The sequence below is a fragment of the Euphorbia lathyris genome, chromosome 1 (assembly GCF_963576675.1).
Source record: "Euphorbia lathyris chromosome 1, ddEupLath1.1, whole genome shotgun sequence".
In the NCBI taxonomy this organism is placed as follows: Eukaryota; Viridiplantae; Streptophyta; class Magnoliopsida; order Malpighiales; family Euphorbiaceae; genus Euphorbia; species Euphorbia lathyris.
The window spans coordinates 4010219-4033265 of NC_088910.1; the positions used below are offsets into that span (position 1 = coordinate 4010219).

The 23047-nt window shown below is 37.7% G+C and overlaps 1 long non-coding RNA gene across 1 annotated transcript; it reads left to right on the forward strand.

The window, feature by feature from the left end:
* Positions 1–809: 809 nt before the first annotated feature.
* Positions 810–15308, forward strand: LOC136229434 (uncharacterized). Its single transcript, XR_010689191.1, has 7 exons — positions 810–1010; positions 1381–1559; positions 3014–3159; positions 13506–13693; positions 14158–14259; positions 14363–14470; positions 15184–15308. It is a non-coding gene; the product is annotated as an uncharacterized lncRNA (long non-coding RNA).
* Positions 15309–23047: the final 7739 nt, after the last annotated feature.

Sequence of the window (23047 nt, forward strand, 5' to 3'; positions counted from 1 at the left end):
GCCAAAATAGGTTTTTGGTTTTTGCGAAAGTATCAATATGAGCTTCACGTACAAAATATCTAAAAAAGAGTATCAATTTAGCCGCCGATAACGAAATGTCACGCGTCATTCATATTACTCTGTTAAATTCTGATTTCTCTCTCCATGTAAAATTGACATAACTTAACCTAATAATATGAATGACGTGACAAGTTAAGGCCCAAATTGATACTTTTTTAAATGTTAGGCCTATATTGGTGCTATTTTATAGTGAGAGCCTAAATTGATACTTTCCAAAAAGCAAACGCCTATTTTGGTAATTTATCCGTTATTGACCGAACAACTAGTTAAAAAACAACTATTTAATCTCTTCCTCTTTTATGCTTTTTTTTCACTTTTTCTTTCATCGAGAAGGTTGTGAATGCCAATGATGATAGGATAGAACATGCGACTTCTTCTTCTACAAAAGCAATTAAAGTTTATACAAGGCGTGCCAGAAAGAAAGTAGTAGGAGAATGGGATGCTAAACTAACTAAACATCTATGTGGAGCTCTGAAAAATGATCTTAATGCATCAATGGCATGAATAGCATTTTCTTTAGTATTCTCACTACAAAAAAAAGGATTTATGGGTACAAATTGTTTGAGACAATTTATACTTTTTGTCCTCGATAATAATTTTGAAATTAATATAGGGGATGATTATATTAATTGCCCCCAATTCTTTTTTAATATATAATAGGGGACAAAATTAAATTAGTAGAAAATAATTATATTTTTATATATGAATATATTAACTACAGGCACAAATATTTTTAAGTCTAACAAACTTTTACTTTCTTCTCTCTCACACGCTTTAAACCCAACAAAGTGAAAGCCCCATCCATCCCCATCTTTTGCGATACTTCAATCCCTATTCTCTAAATTGAAATCTTCAAATGCCCTGGAATCACTCAAATGATCGATCATCACTCACCTTCGTTCATCTCCGTCCTTCCTTCCACTTATTATTTTCTTCCCCAACGGCAGCAGGTAATTTCTCTTCTATTAATCTCTAATAACATTGAAAGTGGGTTGAGAAGTAATAATCTGGTTAATGAGATCAAGAGGCTTTGCCAAGGCTTTGTTTCTATTTCTTTCAACCATATTTTTAGAGAGCAGAACAGGGTAGCAGATCGTCTGACGGCTGCTGGGCATGAAGGAAGCTATGGAATCACTACTTTTACCTCTCCTCCGAGCTTTCTTTCCTCTTTTCTCCTGGATGATGTGGTGGGGGTCAGCTTCCCCAGGCTGATCCCGGGTTAGTTTTGTTGTTTTTTGTTGTTCTTATTCCTACCAAAAAAAAAAAAATTGATATCCTTGTGGTTACGAGGTTTGGATTACATTTATGCTCTTATTGCAGCAAAAAACAATTGTTGCTAAGAAGATTCTTCTCCTCACTAAGCTCTTTCACGATTAAGGAAGGAAGGATGAACCACTGCAACACCGACGACGGGAGGAAGAGACACCACCCGGAATTAGACTGACGTGGTGAGGAGAAGCAGCCGTCTCCGCTGCTTAAGAGGAGAGAGACAGAAAGAGGTAAATCTTTAATTTAGATTTTTAATTTTAGGGATTTTAGTTTTAGGTATTTTTAAGATTTTAGTTTTAGGATTTTAGGGATTTTTATTAAATTGAATTGGTGAATTAAATTGGATTGAATTGGTGATATTTAGGGGTTTTAAGGATTTTGATTAAATTAAATTGGTGAATTGAGTTGAATTGAATTGAATTGGATTCAATTGGTGAATTGAATTGGATTCAATTGGTGAATCCAATTGAATTGGTGATATTTAGGGATTTTAGGCATTTTAGTTGTAGGGATTTGGAAGAAATTTCTCGAAAAGTATTTAGTGCTCATTTTGGCCAGCTCTCCATCATCGCGTTGATTGAGGGTCTCCTCTTTCCTTTCTTCCTAATCCCAATCCAAATCCATGTCGCCCTCCCTAACCCTAGTTACTTTAATATCATACCTGGAAAGAGTAAATGTCAAGCCAGAGCTAGTCTATAGCGATTCTCACCCTAGGGTTAGGTATCATAATAGAGTCAAGTAGAACAGAACGATTAGCTTAGCAGTGAACAAGAATCATTCAATCAGCTCCAGTGCTGGGAGTTCTCCTTCTTCTTTTGCTATTTCAAATAGGATATGAATTGAATGAAGAATAAATTCACTTAGATAGAGATAGAGGCAAGGCATAATAAGCGATGTTGGAGGCAGGGCTCCTAGATGTGAAGCTCATACGCGTCGAAAGCGAAATGATCCTTAGGTAAGAAAGGCCCCTCTCTTCACTAAGCTAAGCCGGAAAGAGAGAGAGTTAGATCCGAGCATAGCCATAGAATTCCTCTTTAACCAACAGGGGAATGTATTTCCTACTTTCCCGGTAAGATAGAGCGGAGACAGACAGGCTTTTAAATGTCAATACCCACATATGTAAGGAAAAAGAAAAAGAAGTGAAATTGTAGTACCATGTATCAGTCACTAGTGAAGAACCCTTTCGCTGTCAGATCACAGGAATTAGCACCTAGAAAGGGAGGCGCTGAACCAACTGGAAATTAATAAATAGTGAAACAAAAGCATTACCCAATGATAATGATACGAATGTGGAAAGATCAGGATGTGAGAATCATGTAGATGGATTGGCTTATTCCATGTAGCAGTACTTTAAGGGGTTGAGTTTAAAAATGGCCTTGCTCCCTTCTTTCCAGCGGAGGCTGCTGTGGCGGAGCCAACAGCAAAAGCACTAGTCTCCGTTGATCACCGGGGAGCAGCATAGGTGGCAAGAACTAGCTAGGGTTTAGGTACCAATTCGAAGAGCATTCGTTTTCATCTTCCTATTCATACTAACCACTAGTAGAGCGAGGCTCCGAAGGAGCAATATATTGAATTGGTGATATTTAGGGATTTTAGGCATTATCCTTATCTTGACTCTTTTACTGATATTTTCATTTTACACCTTTTAAACTAGTTCAATGTTCATATGAATTTCATCAAACAGGTTGGTTTCTGAATGAAAGAGAGGGATCTGTTGAGGCATCTCATATTGCCTATTATGCTTGGCCGTCATTTGTGATTAATTCGGATATCACATCTGGTGAGAAAGATACTGCTGAACAATGCTATATTGGACCATTTGATTCTTAGGTAAGGAGTTTTGCTTTTTTTTTCTTTTTTGCTTTGATAAGCTATTAATGTCCATAAAACTATAAAATGTGAGACCATCTAATCTTCTGTTCTTATAATGCATGTTGTATATTCGTTTAACATTTTATGCTTATTAGCATTAAACTGAGTTTTGGTCAGTGTTGTTTCCATCTTCATTGTTTTTTGCATTTTGTTTGTTTGTTGAATTGGAAAGTTCATATTGGATTTGCTTGATGTCTTCATTTATGATCTACAGGTGAAATTGAAAAGATAATCAATTTACAGCAAAATGGTCTATAATTGATTTACAATAAAATGGACTACAATGAATAAAAAAGAGTTGGTTATTTTGCTTAGGCATAAAATAGTCACAACATTAATTAAAGACCTATTTGGGTCTGTTTGGGAGACTTACTTCTTTATTTTGTTCAATTACTTAGTGAATCACCTTGTCATTGATCTGTGTTATGTTTATAACATTAATTATCAGGTTTAACTTTCTTGTGGATTCTTATATATTCTCTATAAAATGGTGTTTGAATAATACATATGATTATTTTGTATGAGTTTTAACTCATATTCATTTTAGTGTTGTTACAAGATTTTGTAATCACACGTGAAATTTTGACATAAGTTTTTGAGCAAGGTGATACTCCGGAGTTGAGTAGTGTTGTTTCTACCGCCTACTCCAACCTTGATTTACAACTTCTTCGGCAGGAGATGATGTATAGAGAGCAAAGTCGTGTTAAATGGCTTAAAGAGGGAGATAGAAACACTAGTTTTTTCCAAAGGTCTGCTAGAGTTAGAAAGACTTGGGCCGGCATTAATCATTTAAGGATCGGCGATGAGGGTCCTACTTCTGACACGACAAGATTATCTGATCATGTTATTGAATATTTCTCTAATCTCTTTCATAGTTCTAGGGAGCATATTGATCTTTCTCCTATTAATGAGGTAATTCCCAACTTAGTAACTTCTTTGGAAAATGAGGATTTAATTTCTAAACCATCCTTTGAAACTATTAAGGACACAGTCTTTTCGATGGATCCTGATAGTGCCCCTGGTCCTAATGGTTTTGGGGGAACCTTTTACCGTTCCTTTTGGGATATTGTTGGGCAGGATGTTTGCAATATGGTTCAGTCTTTCTTTGATCATGGTTGCATCCTGCCTGGTTTAAACTCTAGTATTATGGCTCTAATTCCTAAAGTTGCTGAAGCTGACAGAATTGAGAACTTCCGTCCAATTGTAATGAGTAACTTTGGTTTCAAAATCATCTAAAAAATTCTTGTTGATCGTCTTGCAGTTATTGCTGCAAGGATTGTTTCTCCCAACCAGTATGGTTTCCTTAAAGGTAGAAGCATTCATCAGTGCATTGCCTTAGCTTCTGAGGGAGTTAATATTCTTGACAGAAAACATTTTGGTGGCCACATGGCTTTAAAAATTGATATTCGTAAGGCTTTTGATACTTTAGATTGGAACTTCCTCTTAGATGTGTTGGATTCCTTTGGTTTTTCTCTCACTTTCAACGATTGGATCCTTAACATTCTGGCATCTGCTCGTATTTCTGTGATGATTAATGGTTCTCCAAAGGGTTACTTTTCTGGTTCTAGATGGGTTAGACAAGGGGATCCCCTCTCTCCTCTTTTGTTTGACATTGCTGAGGATTTTTTCTTTCGTTGGCTTGCTAAAATGGTACGGGAGGGTAGTTATTCTCCTATGTACTATTCTGGTGGAAACTCTTTTCCCTCTCATCTTCTCTTTGCTGATGACGTGCTCATTTTTGGAGTGGCTTCCTTGAACAACATGTATGCTCTCAAGGATTTCTTCCTACTCTATGGTCAGATCTCCGATCAACAGGTTAGTTGGATAAATCTGTTGTCTTTTTTGGGTCTCGGGTGAGTCCTCCGAGGAAGTTTCGTCTGGCTCATTGTCTTGGTATCCGTTTGGAGTCTCTTCCTTTGAGTTACTTAGGAGTCCCTCTATTTATTGGTGCTCCTAGGGCTCGTCATCTCAACAGCCTTGCAGACAAATTTCCCTCTCAATTTAGCAAGTGGAAAGGAAGCTCTCTCTCCTTTGCAGGGCGTTTAACTCTAATTAAGTGTGCTATTACTGGAGCTCTAGTTCACTCATTCTTGATCTATAAGTGGCCAGTGGGATTGTTGAAAAAGCTCAATAGAAGTGTTAGGAACTTCCTTTGGACGGGTTGTATTGATCAGAGGAAGCTAATCACGGTTCCCTGGCAAACTTGTTGCAAAAGTTTGGAGGATGGAGGATTGGGCATTAAGGACTTTAAGATCTTTAATCAGGCTCTCTTGGGTAAGATGTGTTGGGATTTAATTTAAGGAACCAGTCTTGCTATTTCTCTGATGAAATCTAGATTTCTGGCTATCTTTGGTTTGCCTAAAGCTACCATTGCTCCTTCCTCGATTTGGTCTTCTTGTAAGTTTGTTTATTCATCCATTTGGGAACAGACCTTTTGGTGGATTGGCCAGTCTTCAAAGCTCAACTTCTGGACTGATAAGTGGATAATCCCTTCGGTAGCGGACCGATTGGGTCTCGATCATTAGGAAAAGCGTTGGTGCTATAATTCCATTGATGACTTTTTGTTAAATTCGGAATGGCTTGGTTTAGGAAATCTTCCTTCGGCTGTTCAAGTCAGTATTCGATCTATTCACAGGGGTAGAGATATTATTGATTTCTGCGCTTGGCAACCCTCCACAAAGGGTATTTTCTCTGCCATAGAATACTATTCGGTTATCAGTCCCAGTTCCTCTTTGGTGGACTGGTATAAATTTGTTTGGAATGCTCACACTCCCCCTTCTCGCTCCTTTTCTTTCTGGAGAGTTTTGCATGGACGGGTTCTGACTCACAATCTCCTGCAGCGCCTTGGATTCTCCATTGCCTCTTGTTGTGTTCTTTGTGGCAGGGATGCTGAGTCCATTAATCATTTATTCATTAGTTGTTCTTTTACAGATTCTCTTTGGAGGGCATTTGAGATTCATTTTGCCTGCTCTTTACCTCGACATTCCCAATTCATCCACTTCTTCAGCGATCTCCGTTGCATTCGTTTTGGCTCCTAAGTGTCGACAATCTGGCGTGTTGCCGCTATCACTTGCATCTGGTTAATCTGGTATTATCGGAATGAAGCAATCTTTAAGGATGTCTCTCCTTCTATTTAGCACTCGAAGATCAAACTATTTCAAATGATTCGCGAGTCCTTTGCCTTTTCTAAAGGTTTTTGCTCTTCGCGGAGAGATGTTGTTATCTTATCCAGTCTTCTTGCTTCTCCTAGGCCGCCCCCTACTCCCAACATTATTCTGGTCCACTGGCTTAAACCTCCCCTGGGCTGGGTTAAAGTCAATATGGACGGCTCTGCTTTTGGCACTCCTAGCTAGGCTGGAGCGGGTGGTATTTTTCGCAACTATCGAGGTTGTCCCAAAGGTTGTTTTGCTTTTTCTACCCCTCCTTCTTTTGCTTATATGGATGAATTGAGAGCCGCTATTTTCGCAATTGAACTCGCTTGGGAGAAAAATTGGCATCAACTTTGGGTTGAGTCAGACTAAATGTATGTTGTTAATCTGCTTAGACATCGTTCCATAGATGTTCCTTGGAGTATTCGACAAGAATGGTTGCACTGTCTCAGTATTTGCTCTAGTATGAACATTCTCTTTTCTCACATCTTTAGGGAAGGAAATAGAGTTGCTGATGCTTTGGCAAAATTTGGAGTCTCTTCTTCAATGATCAATTGGTGGCCTTTTGCTCCTGATTTTTGTCACAAGTTTATCAATGATGACATTTGTAGTATTTCACATTTGCGTTTCTCTTAATTTTCTCTAAACTTTTCTCCTCCCCTCTTCTTTTTGTTTGTTTTCCTTCCTCTCCTCTTGTTCAAACATTCATTTTTTTCCTTTTTAATATATTACGGTTTGACAGTTCTTGGGCCATGGGTGCTCACCCCGCCCTAATTCTGTCTCGTCCCAATTTTTATCAAAAAAACTCATTAATTTTGTTAATTTGAAATTTCATTTCACAAAGCACTGCAAAGTTTTGAAACCTACAAAAGTAAAGTCTCACATAAAATTACATAATTTTACATTTTCACATTTACAGAAATATTATTATTAAAAAATAATATGCATTAATTAAGAATATTGTCCGGAAAGGGAATAAAACAAATTATCTAACAAAAAAAACATATTATTACTGGTAATACAAAACTGGTCAAAATTAATGAAATGGAATCATTATAGAAGAATTGAAAATTTAGGCTTTCCATTGTTATTTTAATTAAGTTTTGTGAGTTTATTTGTTTAAGGGGATAAAATACAAAAATATTTTTATTGTTATAAGTCAATATTAATTTTCTCTCTAATATTATAAAGGGTTAATTACAAGTTGATGTATTTGGTTATATGGATTTGCAGATGGGTAAATGTAGTATTTTTCTTTACAAATGTAATTTTGTAATTGCAAAATTTTGCATTTTGTTTTCTTTGCCAAAGTTGGCCGATAACGACCACAAAATGAAGAATTTTAGGAAGTAAAGTTGTTAATATCATATTTACTATGGAACTATGTTTTTTATATTTCAAAATCATCATTTTTTTAGTTTTCTCTCTCAAAATATAAACTTTCTCTCTCATAAAAAAAACACCTAAATGACCTCAAACCTAAAAAGTTGAATAATTAAAGTTGTTTAAAATATGAATTAACTCTTGAAACTTGTTATTTCGAGCTCGAGGTTGTTGGTCAAATTCTGACAAAGTTAACCAAAATGTAAAATTTTACAAACTACAGTGTTAGGTATGTGATTGACCCTATAAAATAGTAATATTCTTTATGATTATTAGTCAAGATCAACCGTACCTTTAAAGTCATAAATGGTATCATTGAGAAGCTAAAATTTAAAATATTGACAATAAATCTCTTTTTTTGCAACCATGAATTTCGGTGTAGGAAAATATCAATTGCCTTTCAGTATTCATTTGGTCTGATTTGCAACAAATTTCCATCAATATTTATTTTCCAAAAAATTTCAAATTTTAAAATTTGTTAACCTTTTTAATCAATTTATTTGAATTATTTAGATTAAAGGGGTCTCAAATAAATAAATAAATATTTATCTATTTAAAGTATAGGACTGTGTCTACCATAGGTCAAACCATTAGATTTTTTTTTTGGACTATGTCTACCATAGGTCAAACCACTATTTAAAATTTGACCTTTGATCGATAGGTTTAAATCAAGAGTCCGTTTACAAATTTAGTTATTACTTAAAAAATTATTACTCTCTTTCTGTTTCTAAAAAATTGTCTATTTATTCTACCATAGGTCGTTCGGCTGCAGCTCAGACACTGCACAAACTATGCTAATACGCAAACTTTAACTTTGTGGTTATTTATTATACTTTATTGTAAATGATTCAATCGTTTTTAATTGTTACATCTCTTCACTGTTTTAAGAAACTGTAAATAAGTGATGAAGTGATGAAGTGGAGCGGGCCTTAAACTATTTGGAGAAAACGGACCCGAAACTGAAATTTTGAAGATAAAACGGGTTGTTGAAATTTAGCGATTTCGGACCCTAATTTTGTTGGATTCGGCCCATTGAATCAAACCCATGGTGGACGTGTTTTTTAGCCATCCGAGGTCGTTTAGGGCCTCAAATCGGCCTTTTTGTGTTTTAGCGCACTTTTCTTATTTTATTGTTTTCCTTTTCCTTTTAGGTTTCGGATTAGGTTTTATTTTGTCAGCCTATATAAAGGCTCGACCTCCACCTTATATAAGTCCAAAAAAGATATTTGGACTTGCAATATGGATTCAGATATAGATTCGATATGGAATAAGATGGAGCATAGTATAAGGGAAGTAGCGAAGGAAGTTCTAGGGGAATCTAAAGGTAGCATGTCACCGGGTAAGGACACATCTTGGTGGACAGAAGAAGTACGACAAGCAGTAAAGAGTAAGAGAGAATCCTATAAACTATTGGGAAAATGTAGGAGTGACGAGAACTACGAAAAATACAAAGAGGCTAAAAGGGAAGTAAAGAAGGTCATACGAGATGCTAGAGCAAAGGTGAATCGGGATCTGTATACAAGATTGGATACGAAAGAAGGGGAAAGAGACATATATAGAATTGCTCGGATGAGAGATAGGAAGACGCGAGATCTCGAAAAAGTTAAATGTGTGAAGGATGTGGACCAGAAAGTCCTAGTTGGAGATAAGGATATCAAGGAACGATGGAGGTCCTATTTTGATGACTTATTTAATGGAGATCGCCAACAAGATGTTGGAGATATAAGTATCCATCACGATATGATAAATCATGAATGCCTGCGGAGAATTCAAAAGGGTGAAGTCAAAAGGCATTAAGTAAGATGAAGTTAAAGAAAGCAGTAGGACCTGATGGCATCCCTATTGAGATTTGGAGATGTTTGGGAGAAAGAGGAATCGAATGGTTGACGACGTTCTTCAACAAAATTTGGAGAAACAATAAGATGCCATCAGAATGGAGGAAAAGTACCTTAATCCCTTTGTATAAGAACAAAGGCGATGTCCAAGATTGTGCCAACTATCGGGGAATCAAATTAATGAGTCACACTATGAAACTTTGGGAGCGAGTGATTGAACAAAGGCTAAGGAGGACGGTGAAGATCTCGGAAAACCAGTTTGGCTTTATGCCGGGAAGATCAACTATGGAAGCCATCCATCTAATGAGACAATTAATGGAGCACTATCGAAATAAGAAGAAAGACTTGCATATGGTTTTCATTGACTTGGAGAAAGCATATGATAAGGTACCAAGGGAAGTACTTTGGTGGGCCTTGATAAGGAAAGGCATTTCGCGGAAATATATTGACATCATAAAGGACATGTATGAGGGCGTATGCACGAGTGTACGTACTAGTGTTGGGAAGACTGAAGAGTTTCCTATTACGATTGGAGTGCATCAAGGTTCCGCACTAAGCCCATTTCTTTTTGCTATCGTTATGGATGAACTAACAAGTTCACTTCAAGATGGTATACCATGGTGCATGCTGTTTGCAGATGATATTGTGTTGGTTGATGAGACGAAAGAAGGAGTGGAGATGAAGTTGGAACTATGGAGGCAAACTCTAGAATCTAGAGGCTTTAAGTTGAGTCGAAGTAAGACAGAATATTTGGAGTGTAAGTTTAGTGGCCGTAGGAGTAGGGAGGCAGGGACAATCACCCTGGATGGGAGAGTTTTTCAGGCCTCGGATTGCTTCCGGTATTTAGGATCTATTATCCAAACGGATGGAGAAGTAGATGGAGATGTTGCTCATAGGATTAAAGCTGGTTGGTCGAAGTGGAAGAGTGCTACGGGTTTCCTTTGTGATCCCGGCATGCCTAATAGATTGAAGGGAAAATTCTACCGGACGGCAATTAGACCAGCATTGTTATATGGTACGGAGTGTTGGGCAGTGAAACACTGCCACATCCATAAGATGTCGGTGGCGGAGATGCGTATGTTGAGATGGATGTGTGGTCACACGAGAAAGGACCGGGTGCGTAATGAAATAATTAGGACAAAAGTAGGGGTCACATCTATTGAGAATAAAATGAGAGAAAACCGACTAAGGTGGTTTGGCCATGTGAGACGTAGAGCGCTTGATGCGCCGGTTAGGAGAACCGAAGAGTGGCAAAGGGATGTAGTGGTGAGGGGTAGGGGAAGACCTAAGCAAACTTGGAGGAGGGTGATCGAGAGTGATATGAGTTTATTGGGAATTGAGGAAAATATGGTAGTGGATAGGACGGAGTGGAGGGAGCGAATCTGTGTCGCTGACACGACTTGATTTTCACGGTTTTATATGATGGTTCATGTTAGCCGACCCCGAATCATTTCGGGACTAAGGCTTTGTTGTTGTTGTTGTTGTATTCTCTTTCTTCCAATTTTCGTTAGTCGTGCGCGATTCAACGATAGTTGACGGTTTTAAGCTTTGTTCGTGCGCGAGCAAGTGTTTAGAACGAAAGTATGTTTATTTCTGCTGCATCAATAAGTAAATGAGGTTACCCATGTAATGTGGCTAATCAATCTCTTTCTAATAGCAATGCTTTTGCTTTTTTCTGCGTTCCCAATGGGTTGGGTAATATTATTTGTACGATTCTTTTGCTTCTTTTTGATGAAGTTTTCTCAAAAAAAAAAATAAAATAATATAAATATTTTATTTATGTGTTCTATACTAATTATTAAAGCTTTTTAGCTTTAGCGGATCTGTGGAAGAACGATGTGTTTCTGTCACTTGGAGGAGCTCTTGTGTAAATAGTGTAGAACTTATTCATTAAAAATAATTCTAAATCTCCATGTGCAGCACGCTCACATACTGTAGAACTTATTCATTAAAAAATGAATAAGAAATATTGTAAAAATTATCAAAATAGGAGTATAACTATATAAAAGTATAAAAGTGATTTTTTTAAAAGAATAAAAAATATAAATTTTTTATAATTAATATATATAAATATAAGAATTTTGGTGTATTTATACTACACAAACTTCATTATAACTATTTTGATTGATAAGTTATTTATTTGTATAATTAGGTGCAAACTTTTATGTAAATAAATGGACTAAAGAGTTGATTAAGATAAAACCTAAGGACTTTATAATAATACGATGGTTTAAGTAAAAACATAGAGACCGTATAATTATTATTTTTTTTATTATTCATATAACTTAAAAATACTACCTTTGAACCCTTGCTACGGTAAAAAATGAAAATTTGAACCCAAAAAGGTGACTTGGGTTAAGAGATGGTAACAAAAAAATTTGAATAGAATAAGATGAGAACAAAAAATAAGGAAAGAAGAGAACAAAATCAATTTCTCTTCTGTACAACTCATCCCTCTTAGTGTCAACTCTCATTTTCTCTTCTTTTCAATTTTCCTTTGCCCATTTTCTCTCTTTTCTTTGTTTATCTTTTCTTTTTTTATCTTTGCACTGAAATTCTCATTTTCTAGGTAAAACTGCTACTTTTACGTACTTGTTTATGGTAGATCAATTTTGCATTGTATTATTTTTTCAGAATCATTTTAGGTTTACAATGGTAATTTCCTGGTCTGATTTTTAGGTTTGATTTGTTGAATTGTATATCCGAAGAGAATGGGAAAGACAAATCTTATAACCCATAAAGTAAAAGAGTAGTTCAGTTGCTACTTTTTTGAGTTTCTAGATGAATGTGGTAGGGTAGATTGTCATCTTGCATTCATAAAAGGTTGAAACTTGTTTTTGGAATCGATAGATTCCTTCTTGATCTGATACTAAAAAGCTTTGGAATTCAATTTCTTTGAGCAGTACATTAGTGCACAGTACAACAGTGATATGGTGCTTCAATTGTTGATACTTTGACATCATTAGTGATATTAAAATATTGGCATGGATTTAGATTATGTTAATATGTTACTAATTACAAAGATAATGTTTAGAGAAAATCCGTTAATTTTGTCATGATCTGTTTGAACTAAAAACTCAAGCTGATAGTTAAGGTCCAATGATATATCTTATATTAATCTCTGACACACCCGCACACGAAAATGTGGCTTATAAGTATAAAATCTATGAGGAACAGTGGGTACCAGTAATTCCTTTTTGATTTTCTAAAAAAAAAAAAAAAGTAATTCCTTTTTGAACTATGTAATTTGGTGTTATCTTTGCTAGGAAACGGAGAATTGTTTTTCGGGTTTCAAATTATATATTTCCTTTCAATATACATCTACTTCTCCCCTATACTGCAATATGCTTTATTGGTAGATTTCAGTGTTTGATTGTTCTCCTTTCTTGTGCGGATTTATTGGCTAGTCTACAGACCGAAGGAGAATAGCTTTTATTAGGAGGCGGAAAAACAGATTACAAATTAGGTTTACATAATAAAGTATTTATAGTACTCAATCTAACCTAATCCGACTTGGATCGCAGGATGTAGCTACGATGTCGCTTCCAAGTAGAAAACCGAAAGCCAATACTAATCCGAATAGGAAACAAGATATACTGTTGGCCGGGGATCCACGATGGACCCCAGACCCATTGCTTCCTGTCGTAGTATGTTATACTGATTCAAGGCATTACGGCATCCTTATTGTCCCTTTGGACGATTCTCTCGTTCATTTGTAGTTTAGAGTTATTGTTTTATTGAGAATATAGTCTTAGCTGCAAACAGGATAGCAGTGGCACCCTTTTCCTGTCCTTCCAATATTGCTGATATTCTGCATTCTGTTTCTATCAGAAACTATTAATGCATTCTATTATGAAATTTCCGATGTAATATGGTCTTAAAAGTGTTATGAGATGATGAAACTAATCTAATCTTCTGTATTATCTAACAAATGTAGGTTTACTTTGGAGCTCTGTTGTCTGTCGACATGATTGATAAGCTGAATGGCAGTTACCAAAGGAGTAGCCATAAAAGGGTAGCCATAAAAGGAAACAGTGTTCACAGAAACCAACCAAATCAAATTCCGGTGCAGGAAATGATGATAACTCATCTAGTTTGCCTCCTCGGACAATAGGAGCTGATGGGGTAAGATTTCTCTTTCTTTCTAATTCCAGTTCATTATATATTTTTTTTTATGTTAACCTATGTTATAGTATTTCAGAATATATGCTTCTAAAACTTTCAAATAACCGGTTATCGAGATTACTTATTCATCATTCTTTTAAGTTTACCACATAGCATAAAATTCTACATAGGTGCAAAAGTCATATATGATTTGGTTTAAGAGCGGTAATATGAATACTAGCAAGTTAAAGCATCCCCTGTTCTCCTTATTTTACCAGAGAAATTGTAGCTTTCTGTGCACTAGGGTGGTTGGATCCAGCAATTTCTTCTTTGGTATCAAGAGAACAAGAGGAAATGTTCAAATAGCAATTGGTTTTCAGGAATTAATTTGCTTAACGATTTCCCTATATATTATTTGTTTTCTCAAACTCAAATATTCAGCTTCCATTCTATTGGCTATTATTGAGCTTTGCTATGTTTCACAGTATTACTACCAGTGCGTAGTATGTGATATAGGTGGAGATTTGCTATGCTGCGACACATGCCCCAGCACTTTTCATCTTCACTGTCTCAACCCACCCCTTGACGTATGTGAATCTTATGTTTCCGCTCAAATTTTCTTCACTTCAATTTTCTATTATTTACGTCAAGATACTGATATTAATCATGTATTTTGTTTCCTTGGAGAAGTCAGTTCCTGCCGGAAATTGGCAATGCCAAAATTGTTCTGGAGTTGCTGACCTTTTAATTCCTCTAAGTGCTCTCAAGAGGTCGAAAAAGAAACCCTCATCCGACAAGGTAAGGCTTGCTGATTCTGGCATATGTTTTAGTAATATTCTTCCATGCTTGTTTGAGCATCAGGCATCTTATTGTCTCTTCCTTAATTTTGTTTGTGAATATTGGTCTTCTTTTGATTAATGTTTAGGACTGAATCCTACTGCTGATGCACTCCATTCATTAATTTTTTTCTGCTTCTAGATCCTAATTCATATTATATTTGTTAGGGTAAATAATTTATTAGTCCTCTATTTTTTACCTAATACACTGTTTTTTGAAAGACACTCGCTCAGCGGGGACGCGTAGTGCGACCGGGCCGCCCTTTTTTTTTTTTTTTTACACTGTTTTTTGAAAAACATATTATAAGATCCTTAGTTATAGCCAATATTTTTGTCTATATTTTTTAGACTTCTAACTGTTATATTTGCCTTAAACAGACAGATATACAGAGTAACATGGTCATTTCGTTTTGTGTTGTGACTGTCCTAAAAGCTAAAATATGTTGGGTTAAAAATCTAAAAAAAAATAGATAAAAGGACGAAAGAGTTAATATTGGCAAAAGATAGGGATCTTAAAATGTGTTTTTCAAATTAGGGGACCAAACAGTGTATTAGATAAAAATAAGGATTAATACGTTATCTACCCTATTTGTTATTATTGTTACTAGTTAAAAAGGAACTAATTAATCTACTCTTCTCTCATATGCTTTTGTATTCACTTTTTCTTTCATCCAGAAGGCTGTTGTGAATCAATGGTGATGGAAATGAGCTGAGACTTCTTCGGCTGCGAATGGAATTATAGTTTATAGGAGACGGGGAGGCTAAGCTAACTGAACAGCACTATGGAACTATGCAAAATGATCTTAAAGCATTAATGGTATAAATATATTCTCGCTCATTTGTTGCTACAATGGTATAGATACCCTTTTAGGCATAAGACTGAATAGAAACTCATAGTTGAATGGATGTTAGTCATTAAAATGAATTTTCCATGCTTGCATTGCATTGATGTCTTTAGGTTTCTGCTGAGGTAATTTTCATTTGTTATCCCTAAATGAAAATTTGGTAGAAATGTTGTAAGATATCTCCATGAATTGGTAATATTTGCTCCAATTAACTTTGTTTGAATTGATTTTGTAGTATTTGCTGGAATTAACTTTTTTTTTGAATTGGTAGTATTTGCTTGAATTAACGTCCACGGGCCAATTTGTTCAAAAATATTTTAATATGTATCAAACATAAAATTATGCATCATGTAGTTTCAAATTTTCTTATTTTCATATGGCATTGTAAGCTATTTTTACCTAACCTAATGGACTCTGTGTGTATTTTAAATTATTTTAACTTATGTAACTTGTTTGTTTCATTAGTGACATAAAATGTGCCAAGCATATTTAGGTATCTTGCTATTAAGAGTTCAATATTCAATATAGGGCTATAAGCAAGTCGAGCTTAATATTTTGTTTTTGAGCTGTTATGGAACTACTCCTTATTTGTTCACGAGTTTTGATGTTGAGCATCGCGTTAATTCTTTCAGGATTTTTGTTCGCCAACAACTCATAATTTTGTTCATTTGAAATGTACTTTAACACAAAACTACTAAGTTTTGAAACCTACAAAAAAAAACTTCACACAAAATTACATAATATTACATTTTCTCTTTTATAGACATTATTATTAAAAAAGTTATGCATAAGTAACAATATTGTTCTGAAAGGGAATAAAACAAATTATCTAACAAAACAACATATTACCGAAAAATGGTTAAACTTAATGAAATGGAATCATTATAGAAGAATTGGAAATTTAAGCTTTCGATTGTTATTTTAATTAGGTTTTACGAGTTTATTTGTTTAAGGGGATAAAATACAAAAATATCTTTATTGTTATAAGTCAATATTAATTTATCTCTAATATTGTAAATAGTAAAATTCTTTATGATAATTAGTTAAGATCAATTGTACATTTAACGTCATAAATTCTATAATTGAGAACCGAAAATTGAAAATATTAACAATAAATCTCTATTTTTTGCAAACATTGCTAATCAGTATTCATTGGGTCGGATTTGCAACAAATTTCCATCGGTATTTATTTTCCAAAAATTTTAAAATTTGTTAACTTTTTATCAACTTATTTGAAGTTATTTAGATTAAAAAGGTCCCAAATAAATAAATATGTATATATTTATTTATTTACATCATAGGACTGTGTTTGCAAGAGGTCAAACCATTAGATTTTTTTTTTGCCAGAAGAACAAAAATAAAATTTGGATCTGTTTACAAATTCAGTTATTACTATCTTTTTGTTTCTAAATAATTGCCTATTTCTGCTTCTCATTTCATTTCTTTTCAAGTTTTTCTTCCCCCATTTTCTCTTTATTCATCTTTGCATTGAATTCTCATTGGTTTTTCTTTTGATTTTAGGTACTTTTCTATGCTTTGTAGGAACTTCTTTTTCTATGTACATCAATCTACATCTTACAAATTAGATGATGGCATGATGGTTTTCTTTTTGCTTCAATTTCCTTATCAATTTCTAGTTTTTCAGACATTGGCTTTTGATGATGTCTCTTTTAAAAAGAACTCAATCATTTTTAGGTCTTGACAAGCACTATTAAGAAGAGGAGTACCCGTATTTTAATGAGCTCCTCCAATAGCATTGTCTAAGGACCCGTTAAGAAGCCCGAACTATGAGTCAAATTCAACCAAAGGTCTAGGCAACCAATATTAGCAACACTCCCCATAAATAAAATTGAATTGATGAAGGGCACAGTTGGTTAAAAAATCAACAGAAATATGCTGATCCAATATTAGGATTAGCTAAAACCCAAATGGAAGTAGGCAACCTATTATCAGAGTTATTTAAAGTAATGGAAGAGAAAGATACCATAGGAGTAACGTTTTCTGCTTTAACCAGGTTCAAAGTGTCTGGAGAGGACCCAATAGGAGTATCATTTTTTGCTACAACAATATTCAAATTGCCAATAGTAGTAGAAGTGTCAACAATCGCCAATCTTCAATCGCCAATCTTCAAGAGCCATCAATGGCGTGCTACTCCGTTTCAGGGTTGTCAGCAAAATCATTTCCCTTGTCTGGGTCTCAAAATCATTTCTCCAGCAAAGTATCAACACTACAAGACATTAGTTTGTCATTCTGCTTTAAAGCATGAGATTTATCTTATCGCAGAAACCACTTGCAAATTGAAAGCTAAAACATACAACAAATAGAGAAAACACCAAAATTTAATGAGGTTTACTAAGTTGAGCTTTTCGGATGTGGAATAGCCAACAAAATATAAATCTCATTTTTCTCTTCTTCACTCTTGACTTCAAATGTGTGATTCCTAAAAGAGAACCAAATTTTCTACATACCTTTCCAAATATATTGTTGAGGAGCATTCTACTGTAACTTGTCATTTTCCTTCTTGACATGGCCTAAGCCAGACCAAGCAGCAACAGAAGTAGCAAGGGGGCATTGTGCCATTGCCAACATATTTCAAGAAGAGATGAAACCTGGCATGTTTTCATAAATTAGCCCATATCATTAATTCGTCCATATCAACACTGATAATCTGGTTAATTCGGCTAGCTAAATCCATCAATATCCTTGCAAGGCCTGGTAACCCAAGAAGAAACCGAAGTCCAATTTTTTATAGCAAGGCCTGGTAACCCAAGAAGAAACCGAAGTCCAATTACCCTAGCAATATCAGCAATAGTATGCTTATCCCAAATTTCCACGGAAAATTATACATATGTACACATACTTGAGCTGCAGTCCAGTGGTGATTCAAATGATGCAACCTAGGAGTCCATGAAGATAGGTTCTTAAAGCTCTGAGGCTCAAGACAACTCTTAAAGCTTCCTCGTTTAGCAAAATAATGTGATAAAATCGCTAGATGAGGGATATTATTAGGATTTTCTCCTCTGGATAGAGTTCAATTTGGCTTTAAGATCAACATTGGGTGGAGATTTGGCATCTAGTGACCTTGACAAGTGATAACATAGAGATATTATCCCGAGGACCAAAAGGGATATTCACCTTGAGAACGCCGCGTATTAATCCCCAAAGGAGAGCCGGCTGGCGGATCTCCACGGTCCCGCTCAGAGAGATCCGTTGGCGAACCTATGAGGCGAATCTCCTCCTTCACCTGATTCGCCACAGTAACGGCTAACCGCCGACTCGGCCATAAAGACCATTAATGAGCTATCAATTAGCTAACCGCCAGGTTAAAGGTAACCTGTAACCGCCATTAATGGAACATTAATGGAGACTTTCTAGTTGCTGAAGGTTACGACTTCCTAGCTATATATAGCCTACATCCCTAGGCTATCAAGGTACATCAGAATTTCTCTGCTTGTTATCAATTGGTGCGGTGACCGTGGAATCCTTAATCAAACAAAGGGTTTTTCGTTCACATTAAGAAACTATGACAACTGGAGATCAGAATCCCTCTTCAGGGATTGAAACACCATTAGTTACACCGTCTAGTGCTGGCCGCACAGATTCAACTGCTCCTGCAACGCACGTCGAAAGTAGTATGAACCCTGATGCTTTCATCAACATGTGTGCACAAGCAATCGGAGAGCGGTTTGGACCCGAGACAGGGAATCGCCTGCGGTCGTTTATGACCCTCCCTCCGCATTGGAGCATGGCGTCCACATCGGCTGTATCATCTTGGCCCATGTTAAACTTTGGACCGGGCGCCCAGAGTTCTTCATTTCTCCAAGCTCACAACACGGATTCCATGGTAACTACTACGACGGCAGTTGGAGAACGACAAATCAATCGGGAGTTATTCCCTGATGGCGCAGAAGGAAGTCAAAGGAATGATTCAACCCTCCCGGACGGATCTATGGGTCCTGGATTAAATCTAGGTGGGTCCAAAATCCCGAGGCGCCCACGGACAAATCTCTCCCTTGGCGGATCCGAAGGGCGAACACACAAAAAACATAAGAAGGAGAAAGGTAGGCGATCTAAATCACCTTCGCCTCGACGACCGAAATCCTCCCGTCGTGGCCGATCGTCCCCATCTACTGGTCGTAGACGGAGTAAAAGGCCAAGGGAGACACCCCATTTGAGTGGACCACTGCCGCCGCCACCCCCAGGAACTGTTGGTCATATCCCGTCGGGAAGCCATGGAGGGGGTAGTGGGCAAGCTCCCCCAGGTGGGGGGGGGTGGAGGAGGTAGTAGCGGAGGAGGAGGCGGACGCAAAAGCGGAGGAGGGCGTTCGCCATCAGATCCATCATCTGGGTCAAGCTCTTCTTCCTCTCCAAGCAGATCTCCACGAAGGGGTCGCCCAAGGGCGGATCCGGAGAATTTTGATGATAGAGTTAGAGCTCTGGTACTCCGTATGAATGAGGAAAATGCCAGGCATAATCCGTTCGCCAATAGAGATTCGCCTTTCGCAGCTTGGATTGAGGCGGAGGAAACAGATAGAGCTTTTAAAATGCCTAATCTCGCTATATACACAGGTGTTGACAATCCGGAAGCTCACGTCAGAAAATACTGAATACTGCTTAAACTCAATCGTGCCATCGAGCCGGTGCTCTGCAAAATATTTGTCACCACGCTAGGGGGTCCAGTCTATGGGTGGTTTTAGTCTCTACCTCCAGGCTCGATAAACAGTTTTGATCAATTGAGCAGGGAATTTTACGCTAAATTCGCCGGCTGTATTCCTTAAGTGGTTAAATCAGGGAAGCTTTTTGAGTTAAAGCAGAAGGCGAACGAATCCCTTCGGGAGTACGTGGACACTTTTAACCAATTGTGCATACAAATTGTTGATGTGGATATCTCCGTAGCAGTGGAATGTTTTGTGAGAAACACCACTTGTAAGAGCTTGCAAGAAGATCTAATTCGAAAGAAACCCACCAGCATGGCAGAATTGATGGAGCGTTGTAAAGACTTTATCGAGGTGGATGACATTCGCCGAGGATCACTGTCATCGCCTAAAAGGGACAAGGGCGAATCTCGCCATCGAGATAGAGACAAAGACAAGCATCGGGATTCTTCCTCTAGAAGCAGGCAAAGAGGTTCTAAGAACAAATCAACGTTTGTCACCTCTTTCACACCTCTCAACGCTTCTAAAAGTGAAGTCCTTATGTGGATCGAGAACAGTCAACACAAACGGAGCATTTCATACCCCGAACCAAAAGGGGGGGAGTACACTAATACTGGTAAAAATCCTAAAAATTATTGTAAATATCACAGGAAAAATGGCCATGACACCAATGCATGTTGGGAGTTAGCTCGGGAAATCGAGCGTCTCATTGAGAGAGGCAAATTGGATCGGTTCATCCAAAGTGATGGCAAGAAAGGAGATGGCGATAGATCCAAAGAGGATCCAAAGAAGAAGGGAAAGGGTACCATTAATGTCATAGCAGGCGGACCTGGATACCAACCAATGCTGAAAAAGGCAAAGACCACCGCTCTTGACAGAACATCGTTAAATCGCCCCTTTGCCGATGTAGGTCCTGAAATCTCTCCCCATGCGGATGCATTGGTCGTCACTATGGTGGTGGAAGGCTGGGAGATGAAAAGAGTGATGATTGATACTGGAAGTTCGTGCAATGTCATCACTAGAGGAGCTTTCACCAAACTCATGATTGATCCAGTCCAGGTAGAGCCAATTGTGGTTGATATCCTAGGAGTGACGGGACACACTATCCAAACAAAAGGCCAAGTCACTCTGGATTGTGAGCTTACAGACGATGATCAGGTCTAGAAAGGTGATCTGGAATTTTCTGTCTTGGATGGTCAGTTAGCTTACAATATCATCCTCGGACGGCCCTTTATCTCTGAAGTAGCAGCCCTTATCTCCATACGCCACTTAACGCTTTACATCCCCACAGCCAAGGGAGGTGTAATGATTAGAGGTAGCCAAAAGGTGGCCCAGGAGACATATTCGGCATCACTAATGATTCGCCCCCAATCTAAAGAGGAGGATGAAGAGGAGCTCGTCACAATGGCCTTGGGCGAGACAGAAATGTACCTTATGGCGGATGAAAAGCAGATGCGAATGGCTAAAGGGCTCAAAGGCAAAATTAAAGACGCAATCACCAAGGTACTCCGTGAAGCGGAGGATGTCTTCGCATGGAAGGATGAGATTCTCCCCGGAATTAGTCCAGACGTGATGACTCACAAGCTCAACATTGATAAAAATGCAGTTCCTGTAGCTCAGAAGCGGAGAAACCATGGCCTCAAAAGGCAGAAGGTGATAGAAGAAGAGATCACCAAGCTCTAACGGGCGGACGCCATTGAGGAGGTGCTTTATACTCAATGGCTGGCGAACGTCGTTCTGGTAAAGAAGGCGGGCGGATCTTACCGCATATGTATTGACTTTACGGATCTCAATAAAGCTTGTCCCAAAGACAACTATCCTCTGCCATGTATTGACATGCTCGTGGACGGAACCGCCGGTCACGCCATGTACTCCTTCACAGATGTGAAGTCAAGTTATCATCAGATCCCCATGGAGCCCTCAGATAGAATCAAGACCTCGTTCGTAATACATCAGGCCACTTATTGCTTCAAAGTCATGCCCTTTGGGCTTAAGAACGCGGGTGCCACTTATCAGAGGATGATGAACAAGATATTCGCAGATAGTAAAGGTGATAACTATTCTGTCTATGTGGATGACATGATCATTAAAAGCACAACCGTGGAAAAGTATGCAGATGATGTAAAGGAGGTACTGGACGTACTCCGACGCCACAATATTAAGCTGAACCCGGAGAAGTGTACTTTTGGTGCGACGTATGGAAAATTCTTAGGGTTCATGATCAGCGAAAAAGGAGTTAGCCCAAATCCTCACAAGGTTAAGGCTGTCCTAGAAATGCAAGCACCACGGAACATCAGAGAAGTACAACGCCTTAATGGGCGGATCGTAGCCTTGGGCAGGTTTATCTCATGTTCAGCTCGCAGATGTCAGCCCTTTTACGAGGTCATCAAGAAGCAAAAGACGTTCGAGTGGAATGAGGATTGTGAAAAGGCCTTCGAAGGAATCAAGCGGCTCCTCACGGAGCCGCCCATGATGAGTCGGCCAATGAAAGGTGAGGACCTTTACATGTATGTATCGGTTACGGATAAAGCTGTGTGCACGGTCATGATATGAGAGGAGGATGGCCAGCAGTTTCCGATTTATTATGTGAGCAAGGTTCTGAAAGATGCCGAAACTAGATATTCTAAGCTTGATAAAATGGCGCTGGCTGTTGTCACCACAACAATCCGCCTTAGGCCATATTTTCAAGCTCATACTGTGGTGGTTCGAACGAATATACCGATGAGAAAGGTGTTGCAGAAGCCGGACACTTCTGGAAGGTTGATGGAATGGGCAATCCGCCTCGGTGAGTTCGATGTGAGATATGAAAGCAGGTCAGCTTTGAAGAGTCAGGTCTTGGCAGACTTTGTGAATGAATTCACTGAAGAGGGGATTGATCATCCTAAGCCTCCAATAGAAGAGTGGACAATGTACACCGACGGCGCCTCCTCGGCGGATGGAGCTGGCATAGGCGTTGTGATCAAGGGTCCTCAATACATAAAGTTACGGTACGCAGCAAAATTGAATTTTCATGCAACTAATAATGCTGCTGAATATGAA